This window comes from Liolophura sinensis, chromosome 9 (assembly GCF_032854445.1).
Source record: "Liolophura sinensis isolate JHLJ2023 chromosome 9, CUHK_Ljap_v2, whole genome shotgun sequence".
Classification (NCBI taxonomy): Eukaryota; Metazoa; Mollusca; class Polyplacophora; order Chitonida; family Chitonidae; genus Liolophura; species Liolophura sinensis.
In genome coordinates this window covers 31862588-31880365 of record NC_088303.1, presented here as the reverse complement: position 1 = coordinate 31880365, position 17778 = coordinate 31862588, and the positions used below count along the sequence as shown (strand labels likewise).

Here is a 17778-nt window from a genome sequence, read left to right as displayed (position 1 = left end):
CTACACATCAAAAGATATAAATTTCAGCGTTTAAAAAGTGTTCCAACGTACTTCTTCCCTAGTGTGTGATTTGATCTTCACAGAATTCAATGCGCGATGTGTGTACGTGAACTGACTTATTTTAGGTATCGTAGGCCCACCAAACTGAAAGTTACAGTTGCACTACGGAAACTTCACTTGACTCGTCTAAGTAAATATACATAATACCAGCTGAAATACTAACTGAAAACTTAACTGCGAATCTCTTCACTTTGTGCAAACGCGTTTAGGAAAGTTACCCTGTAGCACCTATCAGTCTTTGTCGTTCAATTTCCTTGAAATAAACTTATTAAAAAAAACGCTTCTTTTTATAACATCATTCAAAGAAATAATCAAAGTATGGTTAAAAATTTAGCGTAAAACAAGACTGGATAAACGTTTTGTTTCAACATCAATATCTACAGTTACGATCGGTAAGATTTGAATAATGTCACACATACCTGTGACCTGGACACAGACCCCCATTACAACTTCCGTTTTTCGGTAGGGACGATTGTAGTTCTGTGAATTTTAGGGTATAAAGTCTTTTTTTGCTCCCAGGCGTCAATTTTTGGTGCACAGGTGCATGCTTGGTATTAAAATGCTGGAAACTGTCTAAACTTTGAGGAGGTATGAGCTTTATTGATGAAAGTTTGAAATTCTGGGCGAGAGGACACAAGGTGTGAGGTAGTGATGAGGCTGCGAGTGACGTCCCCTTGGCGTTGCTAGGCACGCCTCCCAGCTGCCGGCATGGAAAGGTCCAGATTTTGACGGTCAACCTATGTCAAGATTTTTATGGCTTCTTTCTCACAGGCTGGGCCAGGTATGCACCAAAGCTTAATGGCCACGGAATGTTTGGGACTGAGCTACAGCGCTAGACGTTAACATTGTCGCTTATGGAAAATTAATGGGGGTCCGAGGCCTGTACTGACGAAGTCACCAAAATGTGAAAAATGTCACTATGCGCTTAGATTTCGCAGCAGCCTGATAATTTTTGGTGGGTATGTCTGTGATGTGTTTTGCATTGATTGGGCCGTTTCATAGCTTCTTGGGGCTATTTACATTTTGAAAATATCCATTTTGATGAAAAATCGGTAAAATGCTGTTCAGCGTAGGGTAGCATGTGTATAGGCATCCTGAAATGAACAACATGCAACGTTCTAGTATTCCTACGCTTGAAAATGGAGACGTTCAGAGCAGAAATTGCTGCAAAAATTGAAAGTTTCAGTGTTTATAGTGAAAACGGAGCCTGTCGAGTGTGGACTGGACCATTGACGAGGGATGGTCGATATGGTCTTGCCTCCTACAAAGACCCCGTCACACATCGATGGAAGAAGAAACACATCAGTAGACTTGTTTATATGGCCAGACAGGGGCTGTCACATTTAGATCCCAAGCTTGATTGTTCACACGTGTGCCACAACACACGCTGTGTAAATGTGGACCACATAAGCTTGGAACCACATTGTGTTAACAATAACAGGCAGCACTGCTGTCTCGGCCATGGGCAGTATGCAAGGTGCATGTTGCATTTAAGACTGAGCAGGTTGGTTTCCCCTCATTAAAAATAATAAATAACAGATTGTTTTAGATTTTGCTCAATTTCTGTTATCATTTTTTAATTTCTTTCATAAGCAACAACAGCAGTGACAAATTATATACAAAATTGGCGGTTACAAATATCTAGTGTATGTGTGATCTGTTTGGGTGTTGTCCAGCTGTCCCTTGGCATAGTCAGTTTTTTCTTCTGGATTTGAAAGCCTGTACTCAATGTGCACTCGAAGTTTTCTGGCTGCATTGCGGAGTGATCTCCCCTTAACTGTCTGTCGCTTCTTATAAACCTTGTGGTACTGGTTCACCCTTTCAATCTGTTGTACTGTTCTCTCGCTCCTAGGTGAAATACTGGCGCCGACAGCTTGGAGTTTGGCAGCCGTGGACTTGTCCTGGCCATTGTTAAGTCTGTGGATTGTGGACGCCGCCCTTCCCTCCATATTTCTGCTGTAGTTTACATTCTTGGGCAAGGAGACGCTGAGTGATCTGTTGACAGCTTCGCACTTTTGAGTGCTGGTGTTCATCCGGAGACTGGTGACGGCTGTCTCGCTCAACCTCATGTGCAGTACTTCGGTCAATAGTTTCGTGTCGTTGTCATCCATGTTAAAAGGGCAGAGTTTACTGGTGGATAAAAACAGGGACCTCTCCCACCAGCTGCTGGTTTCCCCTCCGGAGCAAACCACACTGTTCCTGCGGCATTTGGAACAGTCCCCACCGTAACACCTGACCGTTGCATCCACAACCCTGGGTAGGCAAGTTTTTATTTTCCTCATGTCACCAATGTGCTCAGACATAAGTTGAGAAAATATCAAGCTACACCTGGCCTTAACATCCTGACTCAACACCTTCTGTGCTTTCTTCCTGGCTTCCCTCGTTCGGCCCTGTCCTTCGAACATGGCATCGCTGAACTTAGCCTGGTTACATTTCTTGAACTGGGATCTACCAAGGTGCGTGGGGTCTGCTAACCGTTCGACCTCCCACAGTGGCTCGACCAGTCGGATGCCGTCCTCCACTCCCTTGGCTGACCTGGAGTCGCCGTCTGTGGTTACATGTTTGGCAAAAACACCTTGCCTCGCCAATCCCTCGCCAATCTCGTTCCCCATATTATACTCGGACCAGGGGGCATGTGGGTTTGTGTTCGCTGTGCACTCCTCGTGTCCTCCAGGGCACTTTACTTGGAAGCCTTTTCCTCTTAGCCAGGACCCAGTCCAACACAATTTATTCTTCAGTGCTGCGGAGACAATGTATTGGTTGTCTGTTGATGTCTCCACAGCCAGGGAAATTGCTTGTGAAGCATTCTGGCCCGGTTTCTTGGGACTGGTTATGGTAATGCTGTTGTAGCGAGTGTCTGTGGCCAGATCTATTGTGCTGTCATCCTCTCCTCTTTGCCTTTTGTATGCCTTTACCTCTTCCACCTTATTTGCCATATCCTCTCTGTTCAGCTTTGCGATTGCAGATGCGACATGGTTTGCAGTGCGATGCATGTTCCTACGAGTGGCAGGCGGCACGTCCATCGCTGCAAATAGGAGTCTGGCTCGGGTGTTCCCCATTGGTGTGTCCTGGAGGCCTACTTGAAGAGCTCGGTTCACCGCCGCAGCTTTTTGGCCAGGTCTGTTGCATTCTACCTCTTTGTAGAATTTGTGGAAGCCAGATACATAGTCACAGTCACAGCACTTAAAACTGAACGCCCAGGCTAAACCCCACTTTTTCTCTGCAGCTATCTCTAACCTGGGCAGTGGACAGTGGTCCTTGGTCTCACTGTGCTCAAGCATAACTTTGTTCCATATACACACCATTTTCTGTATATCTATGAGTCGCATTCCTTCAGCAGCCCATTCCCGCTCATGTGTATCTCTGTCTGATCCAGCCGTGGAATCTACCTTGCACCGTCTTGGCCGCTGTATTCTCTTTGTGTCAGGCTGGTGTGTTCTTACAGCCTCCTGATTGGGCTGGAAATCTGTGTCCATCAAGGAACACCCAGGCACAGGATTCAGCATGTCTGTAACTGCTGACAGGTTATTTGAGCCATTCTGGGCCTTTCCAGCTTGAAATCTAGACTGTTTCCTCTTTCTGTCTCCCTTCATGGTGTTTTGGGGTAGATTGTTTGCCTTGTTAACTGTCAGACTGACCAATATAGGTGTACTTGGTGGCTGCCTGATTGGAAATGTTAAATTCATATTTTTCCTCTCTGTTTATATATTGTAGATGCCAATGTGACACCCTTTGATGTTACTGTGCAGAGTAATAACCTGCTGTGAGACAACAGCAATGGTGCAGGGAGGTTTTTGCATGGTGAGCTGGTCAGCCAATCAGCAGTCATGGGGGAGGAGGGCAGGGGGGGGGGGTGCCTGGCTGGGTGGTCTTTTAAAGGGTTTCATCATGTTATTCAGTGGGGAACTGGGATACTAGTCTTTTCTTAAGTCCTGTCCACTAAAAAAGTGCCTGTGAGTAGATCTTCATCACCTTGAGGCATTATTCTTGCTTTGATTTTGGTCACAAGTGATTGTTCCGAAATCGTGACAATCCGCTTTGATACCCCCTACCACACTGTCAGTCAATTTTTTTCACATAGTTGCTGAAGTAAATGTCTTATATTTTGACATTTAATTGTCAGATAAATTACCTATATTTTGATGTATGCTTTGACACTTTTGGCTTGTAACTTTGATATTTAAAGCTGCTCTGAGTAGAAAAGTCTTCTTAAAAATGTATATTTCTCTAAATGGTTGCTTTTGAAAAGTCTAAAGTGCTCTGTCAATGTGATTTTTTTAACTTTTCTTGCAGATAAACATCTTGTCTTTCCAAAACAGTTGACCTGATGGAGATATCTCGAACGGTATATGCACTGCAAGGCTTCAAAGTTTACCCCTCAGAGTTTTTTCACCCTGGAAAAAAGACACATGTTCAAGATGGGGGTACCCCAACTTGAATTCATTCAACTCCAAAGTTTCTGCATGTATCAAGCCCTAATTTTGCCTGTGAGGTTCAAAAGTGTCAGGAATTGTGTGGTGCAAAAATTATTGATTTTGAAAAAAGGTGGCTGGTGTGATAGGACACAGACCCCCATTACAACTTCTGTTTTTCGGTAGGGACGATTGTAGTTCTGTGAATTTTAGGGTATAAAGTCTTTTTTTGCTCCCAGGCGTCAATTTTTGGTGCACAGGTGCATGCTTGGTATTAAAATGCTGGAAACTGTCTAAACTTTGAGGAGGTATGAGCTTTATTGATGAAAGTTTGAAATTCTGGGCGAGAGGACACAAGGTGTGAGGTAGTGATGAGGCTGCGAGTGACGTCCCCTTGGCGTTGCTAGGCACGCCTCCCAGCTGCCGGCATGGAAAGGTCCAGATTTTGACGGTCAACCTATGTCAAGATTTTTATGGCTTCTTTCTCACAGGCTGGGCCAGGTATGCACCAAAGCTTAATGGCCACGGAATGTTTGGGACTGAGCTACAGCGCTAGACGTTAACATTGTCGCTTATGGAAAATTAATGGGGGTCCGAGGCCTGTACTGACGAAGTCACCAAAATGTGAAAAATGTCACTATGCGCTTAGATTTCGCAGCAGCCTGATAATTTTTGGTGGGTATGTCTGTGATGTGTTTTGCATTGATTGGGCCGTTTCATAGCTTCTTGGGGCTATTTACATTTTGAAAATATCCATTTTGATGAAAAATCGGTAAAATGCTGTTCAGCGTAGGGTAGCATGTGTATAGGCATCCTGAAATGAACAACATGCAACGTTCTAGTATTCCTACGCTTGAAAATGGAGACGTTCAGAGCAGAAATTGCTGCAAAAATTGAAAGTTTCAGTGTTTATAGTGAAAACGGAGCCTGTCGAGTGTGGACTGGACCATTGACGAGGGATGGTCGATATGGTCTTGCCTCCTACAAAGACCCCGTCACACATCGATGGAAGAAGAAACACATCAGTAGACTTGTTTATATGGCCAGACAGGGGCTGTCACATTTAGATCCCAAGCTTGATTGTTCACACGTGTGCCACAACACACGCTGTGTAAATGTGGACCACATAAGCTTGGAACCACATTGTGTTAACAATAACAGGCAGCACTGCTGTCTCGGCCATGGGCAGTATGCAAGGTGCATGTTGCATTTAAGACTGAGCAGGTTGGTTTCCCCTCATTAAAAATAATAAATAACAGATTGTTTTAGATTTTGCTCAATTTCTGTTATCATTTTTTAATTTCTTTCATAAGCAACAACAGCAGTGACAAATTATATACAAAATTGGCGGTTACAAATATCTAGTGTATGTGTGATCTGTTTGGGTGTTGTCCAGCTGTCCCTTGGCATAGTCAGTTTTTTCTTCTGGATTTGAAAGCCTGTACTCAATGTGCACTCGAAGTTTTCTGGCTGCATTGCGGAGTGATCTCCCCTTAACTGTCTGTCGCTTCTTATAAACCTTGTGGTACTGGTTCACCCTTTCAATCTGTTGTACTGTTCTCTCGCTCCTAGGTGAAATACTGGCGCCGACAGCTTGGAGTTTGGCAGCCGTGGACTTGTCCTGGCCATTGTTAAGTCTGTGGATTGTGGACGCCGCCCTTCCCTCCATATTTCTGCTGTAGTTTACATTCTTGGGCAAGGAGACGCTGAGTGATCTGTTGACAGCTTCGCACTTTTGAGTGCTGGTGTTCATCCGGAGACTGGTGACGGCTGTCTCGCTCAACCTCATGTGCAGTACTTCGGTCAATAGTTTCGTGTCGTTGTCATCCATGTTAAAAGGGCAGAGTTTACTGGTGGATAAAAACAGGGACCTCTCCCACCAGCTGCTGGTTTCCCCTCCGGAGCAAACCACACTGTTCCTGCGGCATTTGGAACAGTCCCCACCGTAACACCTGACCGTTGCATCCACAACCCTGGGTAGGCAAGTTTTTATTTTCCTCATGTCACCAATGTGCTCAGACATAAGTTGAGAAAATATCAAGCTACACCTGGCCTTAACATCCTGACTCAACACCTTCTGTGCTTTCTTCCTGGCTTCCCTCGTTCGGCCCTGTCCTTCGAACATGGCATCGCTGAACTTAGCCTGGTTACATTTCTTGAACTGGGATCTACCAAGGTGCGTGGGGTCTGCTAACCGTTCGACCTCCCACAGTGGCTCGACCAGTCGGATGCCGTCCTCCACTCCCTTGGCTGACCTGGAGTCGCCGTCTGTGGTTACATGTTTGGCAAAAACACCTTGCCTCGCCAATCCCTCGCCAATCTCGTTCCCCATATTATACTCGGACCAGGGGGCATGTGGGTTTGTGTTCGCTGTGCACTCCTCGTGTCCTCCAGGGCACTTTACTTGGAAGCCTTTTCCTCTTAGCCAGGACCCAGTCCAACACAATTTATTCTTCAGTGCTGCGGAGACAATGTATTGGTTGTCTGTTGATGTCTCCACAGCCAGGGAAATTGCTTGTGAAGCATTCTGGCCCGGTTTCTTGGGACTGGTTATGGTAATGCTGTTGTAGCGAGTGTCTGTGGCCAGATCTATTGTGCTGTCATCCTCTCCTCTTTGCCTTTTGTATGCCTTTACCTCTTCCACCTTATTTGCCATATCCTCTCTGTTCAGCTTTGCGATTGCAGATGCGACATGGTTTGCAGTGCGATGCATGTTCCTACGAGTGGCAGGCGGCACGTCCATCGCTGCAAATAGGAGTCTGGCTCGGGTGTTCCCCATTGGTGTGTCCTGGAGGCCTACTTGAAGAGCTCGGTTCACCGCCGCAGCTTTTTGGCCAGGTCTGTTGCATTCTACCTCTTTGTAGAATTTGTGGAAGCCAGATACATAGTCACAGTCACAGCACTTAAAACTGAACGCCCAGGCTAAACCCCACTTTTTCTCTGCAGCTATCTCTAACCTGGGCAGTGGACAGTGGTCCTTGGTCTCACTGTGCTCAAGCATAACTTTGTTCCATATACACACCATTTTCTGTATATCTATGAGTCGCATTCCTTCAGCAGCCCATTCCCGCTCATGTGTATCTCTGTCTGATCCAGCCGTGGAATCTACCTTGCACCGTCTTGGCCGCTGTATTCTCTTTGTGTCAGGCTGGTGTGTTCTTACAGCCTCCTGATTGGGCTGGAAATCTGTGTCCATCAAGGAACACCCAGGCACAGGATTCAGCATGTCTGTAACTGCTGACAGGTTATTTGAGCCATTCTGGGCCTTTCCAGCTTGAAATCTAGACTGTTTCCTCTTTCTGTCTCCCTTCATGGTGTTTTGGGGTAGATTGTTTGCCTTGTTAACTGTCAGACTGACCAATATAGGTGTACTTGGTGGCTGCCTGATTGGAAATGTTAAATTCATATTTTTCCTCTCTGTTTATATATTGTAGATGCCAATGTGACACCCTTTGATGTTACTGTGCAGAGTAATAACCTGCTGTGAGACAACAGCAATGGTGCAGGGAGGTTTTTGCATGGTGAGCTGGTCAGCCAATCAGCAGTCATGGGGGAGGAGGGCAGGGGGGGGGGGTGCCTGGCTGGGTGGTCTTTTAAAGGGTTTCATCATGTTATTCAGTGGGGAACTGGGATACTAGTCTTTTCTTAAGTCCTGTCCACTAAAAAAGTGCCTGTGAGTAGATCTTCATCACCTTGAGGCATTATTCTTGCTTTGATTTTGGTCACAAGTGATTGTTCCGAAATCGTGACAATCCGCTTTGATACCCCCTACCACACTGTCAGTCAATTTTTTTCACATAGTTGCTGAAGTAAATGTCTTATATTTTGACATTTAATTGTCAGATAAATTACCTATATTTTGATGTATGCTTTGACACTTTTGGCTTGTAACTTTGATATTTAAAGCTGCTCTGAGTAGAAAAGTCTTCTTAAAAATGTATATTTCTCTAAATGGTTGCTTTTGAAAAGTCTAAAGTGCTCTGTCAATGTGATTTTTTTAACTTTTCTTGCAGATAAACATCTTGTCTTTCCAAAACAGTTGACCTGATGGAGATATCTCGAACGGTATATGCACTGCAAGGCTTCAAAGTTTACCCCTCAGAGTTTTTTCACCCTGGAAAAAAGACACATGTTCAAGATGGGGGTACCCCAACTTGAATTCATTCAACTCCAAAGTTTCTGCATGTATCAAGCCCTAATTTTGCCTGTGAGGTTCAAAAGTGTCAGGAATTGTGTGGTGCAAAAATTATTGATTTTGAAAAAAGGTGGCTGGTGTGATAGGACACAGACCCCCATTACAACTTCTGTTTTTCGGTAGGGACGATTGTAGTTCTGTGAATTTTAGGGTATAAAGTCTTTTTTTGCTCCCAGGCGTCAATTTTTGGTGCACAGGTGCATGCTTGGTATTAAAATGCTGGAAACTGTCTAAACTTTGAGGAGGTATGAGCTTTATTGATGAAAGTTTGAAATTCTGGGCGAGAGGACACAAGGTGTGAGGTAGTGATGAGGCTGCGAGTGACGTCCCCTTGGCGTTGCTAGGCACGCCTCCCAGCTGCCGGCATGGAAAGGTCCAGATTTTGACGGTCAACCTATGTCAAGATTTTTATGGCTTCTTTCTCACAGGCTGGGCCAGGTATGCACCAAAGCTTAATGGCCACGGAATGTTTGGGACTGAGCTACAGCGCTAGACGTTAACATTGTCGCTTATGGAAAATTAATGGGGGTCCGAGGCCTGTACTGACGAAGTCACCAAAATGTGAAAAATGTCACTATGCGCTTAGATTTCGCAGCAGCCTGATAATTTTTGGTGGGTATGTCTGTGATGTGTTTTGCATTGATTGGGCCGTTTCATAGCTTCTTGGGGCTATTTACATTTTGAAAATATCCATTTTGATGAAAAATCGGTAAAATGCTGTTCAGCGTAGGGTAGCATGTGTATAGGCATCCTGAAATGAACAACATGCAACGTTCTAGTATTCCTACGCTTGAAAATGGAGACGTTCAGAGCAGAAATTGCTGCAAAAATTGAAAGTTTCAGTGTTTATAGTGAAAACGGAGCCTGTCGAGTGTGGACTGGACCATTGACGAGGGATGGTCGATATGGTCTTGCCTCCTACAAAGACCCCGTCACACATCGATGGAAGAAGAAACACATCAGTAGACTTGTTTATATGGCCAGACAGGGGCTGTCACATTTAGATCCCAAGCTTGATTGTTCACACGTGTGCCACAACACACGCTGTGTAAATGTGGACCACATAAGCTTGGAACCACATTGTGTTAACAATAACAGGCAGCACTGCTGTCTCGGCCATGGGCAGTATGCAAGGTGCATGTTGCATTTAAGACTGAGCAGGTTGGTTTCCCCTCATTAAAAATAATAAATAACAGATTGTTTTAGATTTTGCTCAATTTCTGTTATCATTTTTTAATTTCTTTCATAAGCAACAACAGCAGTGACAAATTATATACAAAATTGGCGGTTACAAATATCTAGTGTATGTGTGATCTGTTTGGGTGTTGTCCAGCTGTCCCTTGGCATAGTCAGTTTTTTCTTCTGGATTTGAAAGCCTGTACTCAATGTGCACTCGAAGTTTTCTGGCTGCATTGCGGAGTGATCTCCCCTTAACTGTCTGTCGCTTCTTATAAACCTTGTGGTACTGGTTCACCCTTTCAATCTGTTGTACTGTTCTCTCGCTCCTAGGTGAAATACTGGCGCCGACAGCTTGGAGTTTGGCAGCCGTGGACTTGTCCTGGCCATTGTTAAGTCTGTGGATTGTGGACGCCGCCCTTCCCTCCATATTTCTGCTGTAGTTTACATTCTTGGGCAAGGAGACGCTGAGTGATCTGTTGACAGCTTCGCACTTTTGAGTGCTGGTGTTCATCCGGAGACTGGTGACGGCTGTCTCGCTCAACCTCATGTGCAGTACTTCGGTCAATAGTTTCGTGTCGTTGTCATCCATGTTAAAAGGGCAGAGTTTACTGGTGGATAAAAACAGGGACCTCTCCCACCAGCTGCTGGTTTCCCCTCCGGAGCAAACCACACTGTTCCTGCGGCATTTGGAACAGTCCCCACCGTAACACCTGACCGTTGCATCCACAACCCTGGGTAGGCAAGTTTTTATTTTCCTCATGTCACCAATGTGCTCAGACATAAGTTGAGAAAATATCAAGCTACACCTGGCCTTAACATCCTGACTCAACACCTTCTGTGCTTTCTTCCTGGCTTCCCTCGTTCGGCCCTGTCCTTCGAACATGGCATCGCTGAACTTAGCCTGGTTACATTTCTTGAACTGGGATCTACCAAGGTGCGTGGGGTCTGCTAACCGTTCGACCTCCCACAGTGGCTCGACCAGTCGGATGCCGTCCTCCACTCCCTTGGCTGACCTGGAGTCGCCGTCTGTGGTTACATGTTTGGCAAAAACACCTTGCCTCGCCAATCCCTCGCCAATCTCGTTCCCCATATTATACTCGGACCAGGGGGCATGTGGGTTTGTGTTCGCTGTGCACTCCTCGTGTCCTCCAGGGCACTTTACTTGGAAGCCTTTTCCTCTTAGCCAGGACCCAGTCCAACACAATTTATTCTTCAGTGCTGCGGAGACAATGTATTGGTTGTCTGTTGATGTCTCCACAGCCAGGGAAATTGCTTGTGAAGCATTCTGGCCCGGTTTCTTGGGACTGGTTATGGTAATGCTGTTGTAGCGAGTGTCTGTGGCCAGATCTATTGTGCTGTCATCCTCTCCTCTTTGCCTTTTGTATGCCTTTACCTCTTCCACCTTATTTGCCATATCCTCTCTGTTCAGCTTTGCGATTGCAGATGCGACATGGTTTGCAGTGCGATGCATGTTCCTACGAGTGGCAGGCGGCACGTCCATCGCTGCAAATAGGAGTCTGGCTCGGGTGTTCCCCATTGGTGTGTCCTGGAGGCCTACTTGAAGAGCTCGGTTCACCGCCGCAGCTTTTTGGCCAGGTCTGTTGCATTCTACCTCTTTGTAGAATTTGTGGAAGCCAGATACATAGTCACAGTCACAGCACTTAAAACTGAACGCCCAGGCTAAACCCCACTTTTTCTCTGCAGCTATCTCTAACCTGGGCAGTGGACAGTGGTCCTTGGTCTCACTGTGCTCAAGCATAACTTTGTTCCATATACACACCATTTTCTGTATATCTATGAGTCGCATTCCTTCAGCAGCCCATTCCCGCTCATGTGTATCTCTGTCTGATCCAGCCGTGGAATCTACCTTGCACCGTCTTGGCCGCTGTATTCTCTTTGTGTCAGGCTGGTGTGTTCTTACAGCCTCCTGATTGGGCTGGAAATCTGTGTCCATCAAGGAACACCCAGGCACAGGATTCAGCATGTCTGTAACTGCTGACAGGTTATTTGAGCCATTCTGGGCCTTTCCAGCTTGAAATCTAGACTGTTTCCTCTTTCTGTCTCCCTTCATGGTGTTTTGGGGTAGATTGTTTGCCTTGTTAACTGTCAGACTGACCAATATAGGTGTACTTGGTGGCTGCCTGATTGGAAATGTTAAATTCATATTTTTCCTCTCTGTTTATATATTGTAGATGCCAATGTGACACCCTTTGATGTTACTGTGCAGAGTAATAACCTGCTGTGAGACAACAGCAATGGTGCAGGGAGGTTTTTGCATGGTGAGCTGGTCAGCCAATCAGCAGTCATGGGGGAGGAGGGCAGGGGGGGGGGGTGCCTGGCTGGGTGGTCTTTTAAAGGGTTTCATCATGTTATTCAGTGGGGAACTGGGATACTAGTCTTTTCTTAAGTCCTGTCCACTAAAAAAGTGCCTGTGAGTAGATCTTCATCACCTTGAGGCATTATTCTTGCTTTGATTTTGGTCACAAGTGATTGTTCCGAAATCGTGACAATCCGCTTTGATACCCCCTACCACACTGTCAGTCAATTTTTTTCACATAGTTGCTGAAGTAAATGTCTTATATTTTGACATTTAATTGTCAGATAAATTACCTATATTTTGATGTATGCTTTGACACTTTTGGCTTGTAACTTTGATATTTAAAGCTGCTCTGAGTAGAAAAGTCTTCTTAAAAATGTATATTTCTCTAAATGGTTGCTTTTGAAAAGTCTAAAGTGCTCTGTCAATGTGATTTTTTTAACTTTTCTTGCAGATAAACATCTTGTCTTTCCAAAACAGTTGACCTGATGGAGATATCTCGAACGGTATATGCACTGCAAGGCTTCAAAGTTTACCCCTCAGAGTTTTTTCACCCTGGAAAAAAGACACATGTTCAAGATGGGGGTACCCCAACTTGAATTCATTCAACTCCAAAGTTTCTGCATGTATCAAGCCCTAATTTTGCCTGTGAGGTTCAAAAGTGTCAGGAATTGTGTGGTGCAAAAATTATTGATTTTGAAAAAAGGTGGCTGGTGTGATAGGACACAGACCCCCATTACAACTTCTGTTTTTCGGTAGGGACGATTGTAGTTCTGTGAATTTTAGGGTATAAAGTCTTTTTTTGCTCCCAGGCGTCAATTTTTGGTGCACAGGTGCATGCTTGGTATTAAAATGCTGGAAACTGTCTAAACTTTGAGGAGGTATGAGCTTTATTGATGAAAGTTTGAAATTCTGGGCGAGAGGACACAAGGTGTGAGGTAGTGATGAGGCTGCGAGTGACGTCCCCTTGGCGTTGCTAGGCACGCCTCCCAGCTGCCGGCATGGAAAGGTCCAGATTTTGACGGTCAACCTATGTCAAGATTTTTATGGCTTCTTTCTCACAGGCTGGGCCAGGTATGCACCAAAGCTTAATGGCCACGGAATGTTTGGGACTGAGCTACAGCGCTAGACGTTAACATTGTCGCTTATGGAAAATTAATGGGGGTCCGAGGCCTGTACTGACGAAGTCACCAAAATGTGAAAAATGTCACTATGCGCTTAGATTTCGCAGCAGCCTGATAATTTTTGGTGGGTATGTCTGTGATGTGTTTTGCATTGATTGGGCCGTTTCATAGCTTCTTGGGGCTATTTACATTTTGAAAATATCCATTTTGATGAAAAATCGGTAAAATGCTGTTCAGCGTAGGGTAGCATGTGTATAGGCATCCTGAAATGAACAACATGCAACGTTCTAGTATTCCTACGCTTGAAAATGGAGACGTTCAGAGCAGAAATTGCTGCAAAAATTGAAAGTTTCAGTGTTTATAGTGAAAACGGAGCCTGTCGAGTGTGGACTGGACCATTGACGAGGGATGGTCGATATGGTCTTGCCTCCTACAAAGACCCCGTCACACATCGATGGAAGAAGAAACACATCAGTAGACTTGTTTATATGGCCAGACAGGGGCTGTCACATTTAGATCCCAAGCTTGATTGTTCACACGTGTGCCACAACACACGCTGTGTAAATGTGGACCACATAAGCTTGGAACCACATTGTGTTAACAATAACAGGCAGCACTGCTGTCTCGGCCATGGGCAGTATGCAAGGTGCATGTTGCATTTAAGACTGAGCAGGTTGGTTTCCCCTCATTAAAAATAATAAATAACAGATTGTTTTAGATTTTGCTCAATTTCTGTTATCATTTTTTAATTTCTTTCATAAGCAACAACAGCAGTGACAAATTATATACAAAATTGGCGGTTACAAATATCTAGTGTATGTGTGATCTGTTTGGGTGTTGTCCAGCTGTCCCTTGGCATAGTCAGTTTTTTCTTCTGGATTTGAAAGCCTGTACTCAATGTGCACTCGAAGTTTTCTGGCTGCATTGCGGAGTGATCTCCCCTTAACTGTCTGTCGCTTCTTATAAACCTTGTGGTACTGGTTCACCCTTTCAATCTGTTGTACTGTTCTCTCGCTCCTAGGTGAAATACTGGCGCCGACAGCTTGGAGTTTGGCAGCCGTGGACTTGTCCTGGCCATTGTTAAGTCTGTGGATTGTGGACGCCGCCCTTCCCTCCATATTTCTGCTGTAGTTTACATTCTTGGGCAAGGAGACGCTGAGTGATCTGTTGACAGCTTCGCACTTTTGAGTGCTGGTGTTCATCCGGAGACTGGTGACGGCTGTCTCGCTCAACCTCATGTGCAGTACTTCGGTCAATAGTTTCGTGTCGTTGTCATCCATGTTAAAAGGGCAGAGTTTACTGGTGGATAAAAACAGGGACCTCTCCCACCAGCTGCTGGTTTCCCCTCCGGAGCAAACCACACTGTTCCTGCGGCATTTGGAACAGTCCCCACCGTAACACCTGACCGTTGCATCCACAACCCTGGGTAGGCAAGTTTTTATTTTCCTCATGTCACCAATGTGCTCAGACATAAGTTGAGAAAATATCAAGCTACACCTGGCCTTAACATCCTGACTCAACACCTTCTGTGCTTTCTTCCTGGCTTCCCTCGTTCGGCCCTGTCCTTCGAACATGGCATCGCTGAACTTAGCCTGGTTACATTTCTTGAACTGGGATCTACCAAGGTGCGTGGGGTCTGCTAACCGTTCGACCTCCCACAGTGGCTCGACCAGTCGGATGCCGTCCTCCACTCCCTTGGCTGACCTGGAGTCGCCGTCTGTGGTTACATGTTTGGCAAAAACACCTTGCCTCGCCAATCCCTCGCCAATCTCGTTCCCCATATTATACTCGGACCAGGGGGCATGTGGGTTTGTGTTCGCTGTGCACTCCTCGTGTCCTCCAGGGCACTTTACTTGGAAGCCTTTTCCTCTTAGCCAGGACCCAGTCCAACACAATTTATTCTTCAGTGCTGCGGAGACAATGTATTGGTTGTCTGTTGATGTCTCCACAGCCAGGGAAATTGCTTGTGAAGCATTCTGGCCCGGTTTCTTGGGACTGGTTATGGTAATGCTGTTGTAGCGAGTGTCTGTGGCCAGATCTATTGTGCTGTCATCCTCTCCTCTTTGCCTTTTGTATGCCTTTACCTCTTCCACCTTATTTGCCATATCCTCTCTGTTCAGCTTTGCGATTGCAGATGCGACATGGTTTGCAGTGCGATGCATGTTCCTACGAGTGGCAGGCGGCACGTCCATCGCTGCAAATAGGAGTCTGGCTCGGGTGTTCCCCATTGGTGTGTCCTGGAGGCCTACTTGAAGAGCTCGGTTCACCGCCGCAGCTTTTTGGCCAGGTCTGTTGCATTCTACCTCTTTGTAGAATTTGTGGAAGCCAGATACATAGTCACAGTCACAGCACTTAAAACTGAACGCCCAGGCTAAACCCCACTTTTTCTCTGCAGCTATCTCTAACCTGGGCAGTGGACAGTGGTCCTTGGTCTCACTGTGCTCAAGCATAACTTTGTTCCATATACACACCATTTTCTGTATATCTATGAGTCGCATTCCTTCAGCAGCCCATTCCCGCTCATGTGTATCTCTGTCTGATCCAGCCGTGGAATCTACCTTGCACCGTCTTGGCCGCTGTATTCTCTTTGTGTCAGGCTGGTGTGTTCTTACAGCCTCCTGATTGGGCTGGAAATCTGTGTCCATCAAGGAACACCCAGGCACAGGATTCAGCATGTCTGTAACTGCTGACAGGTTATTTGAGCCATTCTGGGCCTTTCCAGCTTGAAATCTAGACTGTTTCCTCTTTCTGTCTCCCTTCATGGTGTTTTGGGGTAGATTGTTTGCCTTGTTAACTGTCAGACTGACCAATATAGGTGTACTTGGTGGCTGCCTGATTGGAAATGTTAAATTCATATTTTTCCTCTCTGTTTATATATTGTAGATGCCAATGTGACACCCTTTGATGTTACTGTGCAGAGTAATAACCTGCTGTGAGACAACAGCAATGGTGCAGGGAGGTTTTTGCATGGTGAGCTGGTCAGCCAATCAGCAGTCATGGGGGAGGAGGGCAGGGGGGGGGGGTGCCTGGCTGGGTGGTCTTTTAAAGGGTTTCATCATGTTATTCAGTGGGGAACTGGGATACTAGTCTTTTCTTAAGTCCTGTCCACTAAAAAAGTGCCTGTGAGTAGATCTTCATCACCTTGAGGCATTATTCTTGCTTTGATTTTGGTCACAAGTGATTGTTCCGAAATCGTGACAATCCGCTTTGATACCCCCTACCACACTGTCAGTCAATTTTTTTCACATAGTTGCTGAAGTAAATGTCTTATATTTTGACATTTAATTGTCAGATAAATTACCTATATTTTGATGTATGCTTTGACACTTTTGGCTTGTAACTTTGATATTTAAAGCTGCTCTGAGTAGAAAAGTCTTCTTAAAAATGTATATTTCTCTAAATGGTTGCTTTTGAAAAGTCTAAAGTGCTCTGTCAATGTGATTTTTTTAACTTTTCTTGCAGATAAACATCTTGTCTTTCCAAAACAGTTGACCTGATGGAGATATCTCGAACGGTATATGCACTGCAAGGCTTCAAAGTTTACCCCTCAGAGTTTTTTCACCCTGGAAAAAAGACACATGTTCAAGATGGGGGTACCCCAACTTGAATTCATTCAACTCCAAAGTTTCTGCATGTATCAAGCCCTAATTTTGCCTGTGAGGTTCAAAAGTGTCAGGAATTGTGTGGTGCAAAAATTATTGATTTTGAAAAAAGGTGGCTGGTGTGATAGGACACAGACCCCCATTACAACTTCTGTTTTTCGGTAGGGACGATTGTAGTTCTGTGAATTTTAGGGTATAAAGTCTTTTTTTGCTCCCAGGCGTCAATTTTTGGTGCACAGGTGCATGCTTGGTATTAAAATGCTGGAAACTGTCTAAACTTTGAGGAGGTATGAGCTTTATTGATGAAAGTTTGAAATTCTGGGCGAGAGGACACAAGGTGTGAGGTAGTGATGAGGCTGCGAGTGACGTCCCCTTGGCGTTGCTAGGCACGCCTCCCAGCTGCCGGCATGGAAAGGTCCAGATTTTGACGGTCAACCTATGTCAAGATTTTTATGGCTTCTTTCTCACAGGCTGGGCCAGGTATGCACCAAAGCTTAATGGCCACGGAATGTTTGGGACTGAGCTACAGCGCTAGACGTTAACATTGTCGCTTATGGAAAATTAATGGGGGTCCGAGGCCACCTTGAGCTCCTTCACCAAGTTTCCTGTCGGAGAGGTAAAACCCGGAGATTTCTTCAATGAGCGAACGCGGATTTTCTTCCATTTCTTCTCCCACCTTAGATTAGGGTGTAAGTCATGTGTAAGTCTTTAAGGTCAGAGAAAAGCTTTTCTAAACTTCAAAGGGGGTGGGTCTTATTACCATATATGCCGAATGTTTTAATCCAAGATTTTCAGCACTCCCGTTTATGAGTTAAGGTTCATTCTTTGAGCTCACGAACCATCCACCAGGAGGCGCAAAAAAGAAAAAGTTATCTCCCCTTCCTTCCCT

At 45.3% G+C, this 17778-nt stretch overlaps 4 long non-coding RNA genes across 4 annotated transcripts; all 4 read left to right on the top strand.

The window, feature by feature from the left end:
* The first annotated feature begins 504 nt into the window (after window positions 1-504).
* Window positions 505-4626, top strand: LOC135475101 (uncharacterized). The gene is made up of 4 exons (XR_010445027.1): window positions 505-1015; window positions 1913-2317; window positions 3775-3861; window positions 4354-4626. It is a non-coding gene; the product is annotated as an uncharacterized LOC135475101 (long non-coding RNA).
* A 55-nt stretch (window positions 4627-4681) lies between these two features.
* LOC135475100 (uncharacterized) lies at window positions 4682-8758 on the top strand. The gene is made up of 4 exons (XR_010445026.1): window positions 4682-5147; window positions 6045-6449; window positions 7907-7993; window positions 8486-8758. It is a non-coding gene; the product is annotated as an uncharacterized LOC135475100 (long non-coding RNA).
* Window positions 8759-8813: 55 nt separating this feature from the next.
* Window positions 8814-12890, top strand: LOC135475099 (uncharacterized). Its single transcript, XR_010445025.1, has 4 exons — window positions 8814-9279; window positions 10177-10581; window positions 12039-12125; window positions 12618-12890. It is a non-coding gene; the product is annotated as an uncharacterized LOC135475099 (long non-coding RNA).
* A 55-nt stretch (window positions 12891-12945) lies between these two features.
* LOC135475102 (uncharacterized) lies at window positions 12946-17022 on the top strand. The gene is made up of 4 exons (XR_010445028.1): window positions 12946-13411; window positions 14309-14713; window positions 16171-16257; window positions 16750-17022. It is a non-coding gene; the product is annotated as an uncharacterized LOC135475102 (long non-coding RNA).
* Window positions 17023-17778: the final 756 nt, after the last annotated feature.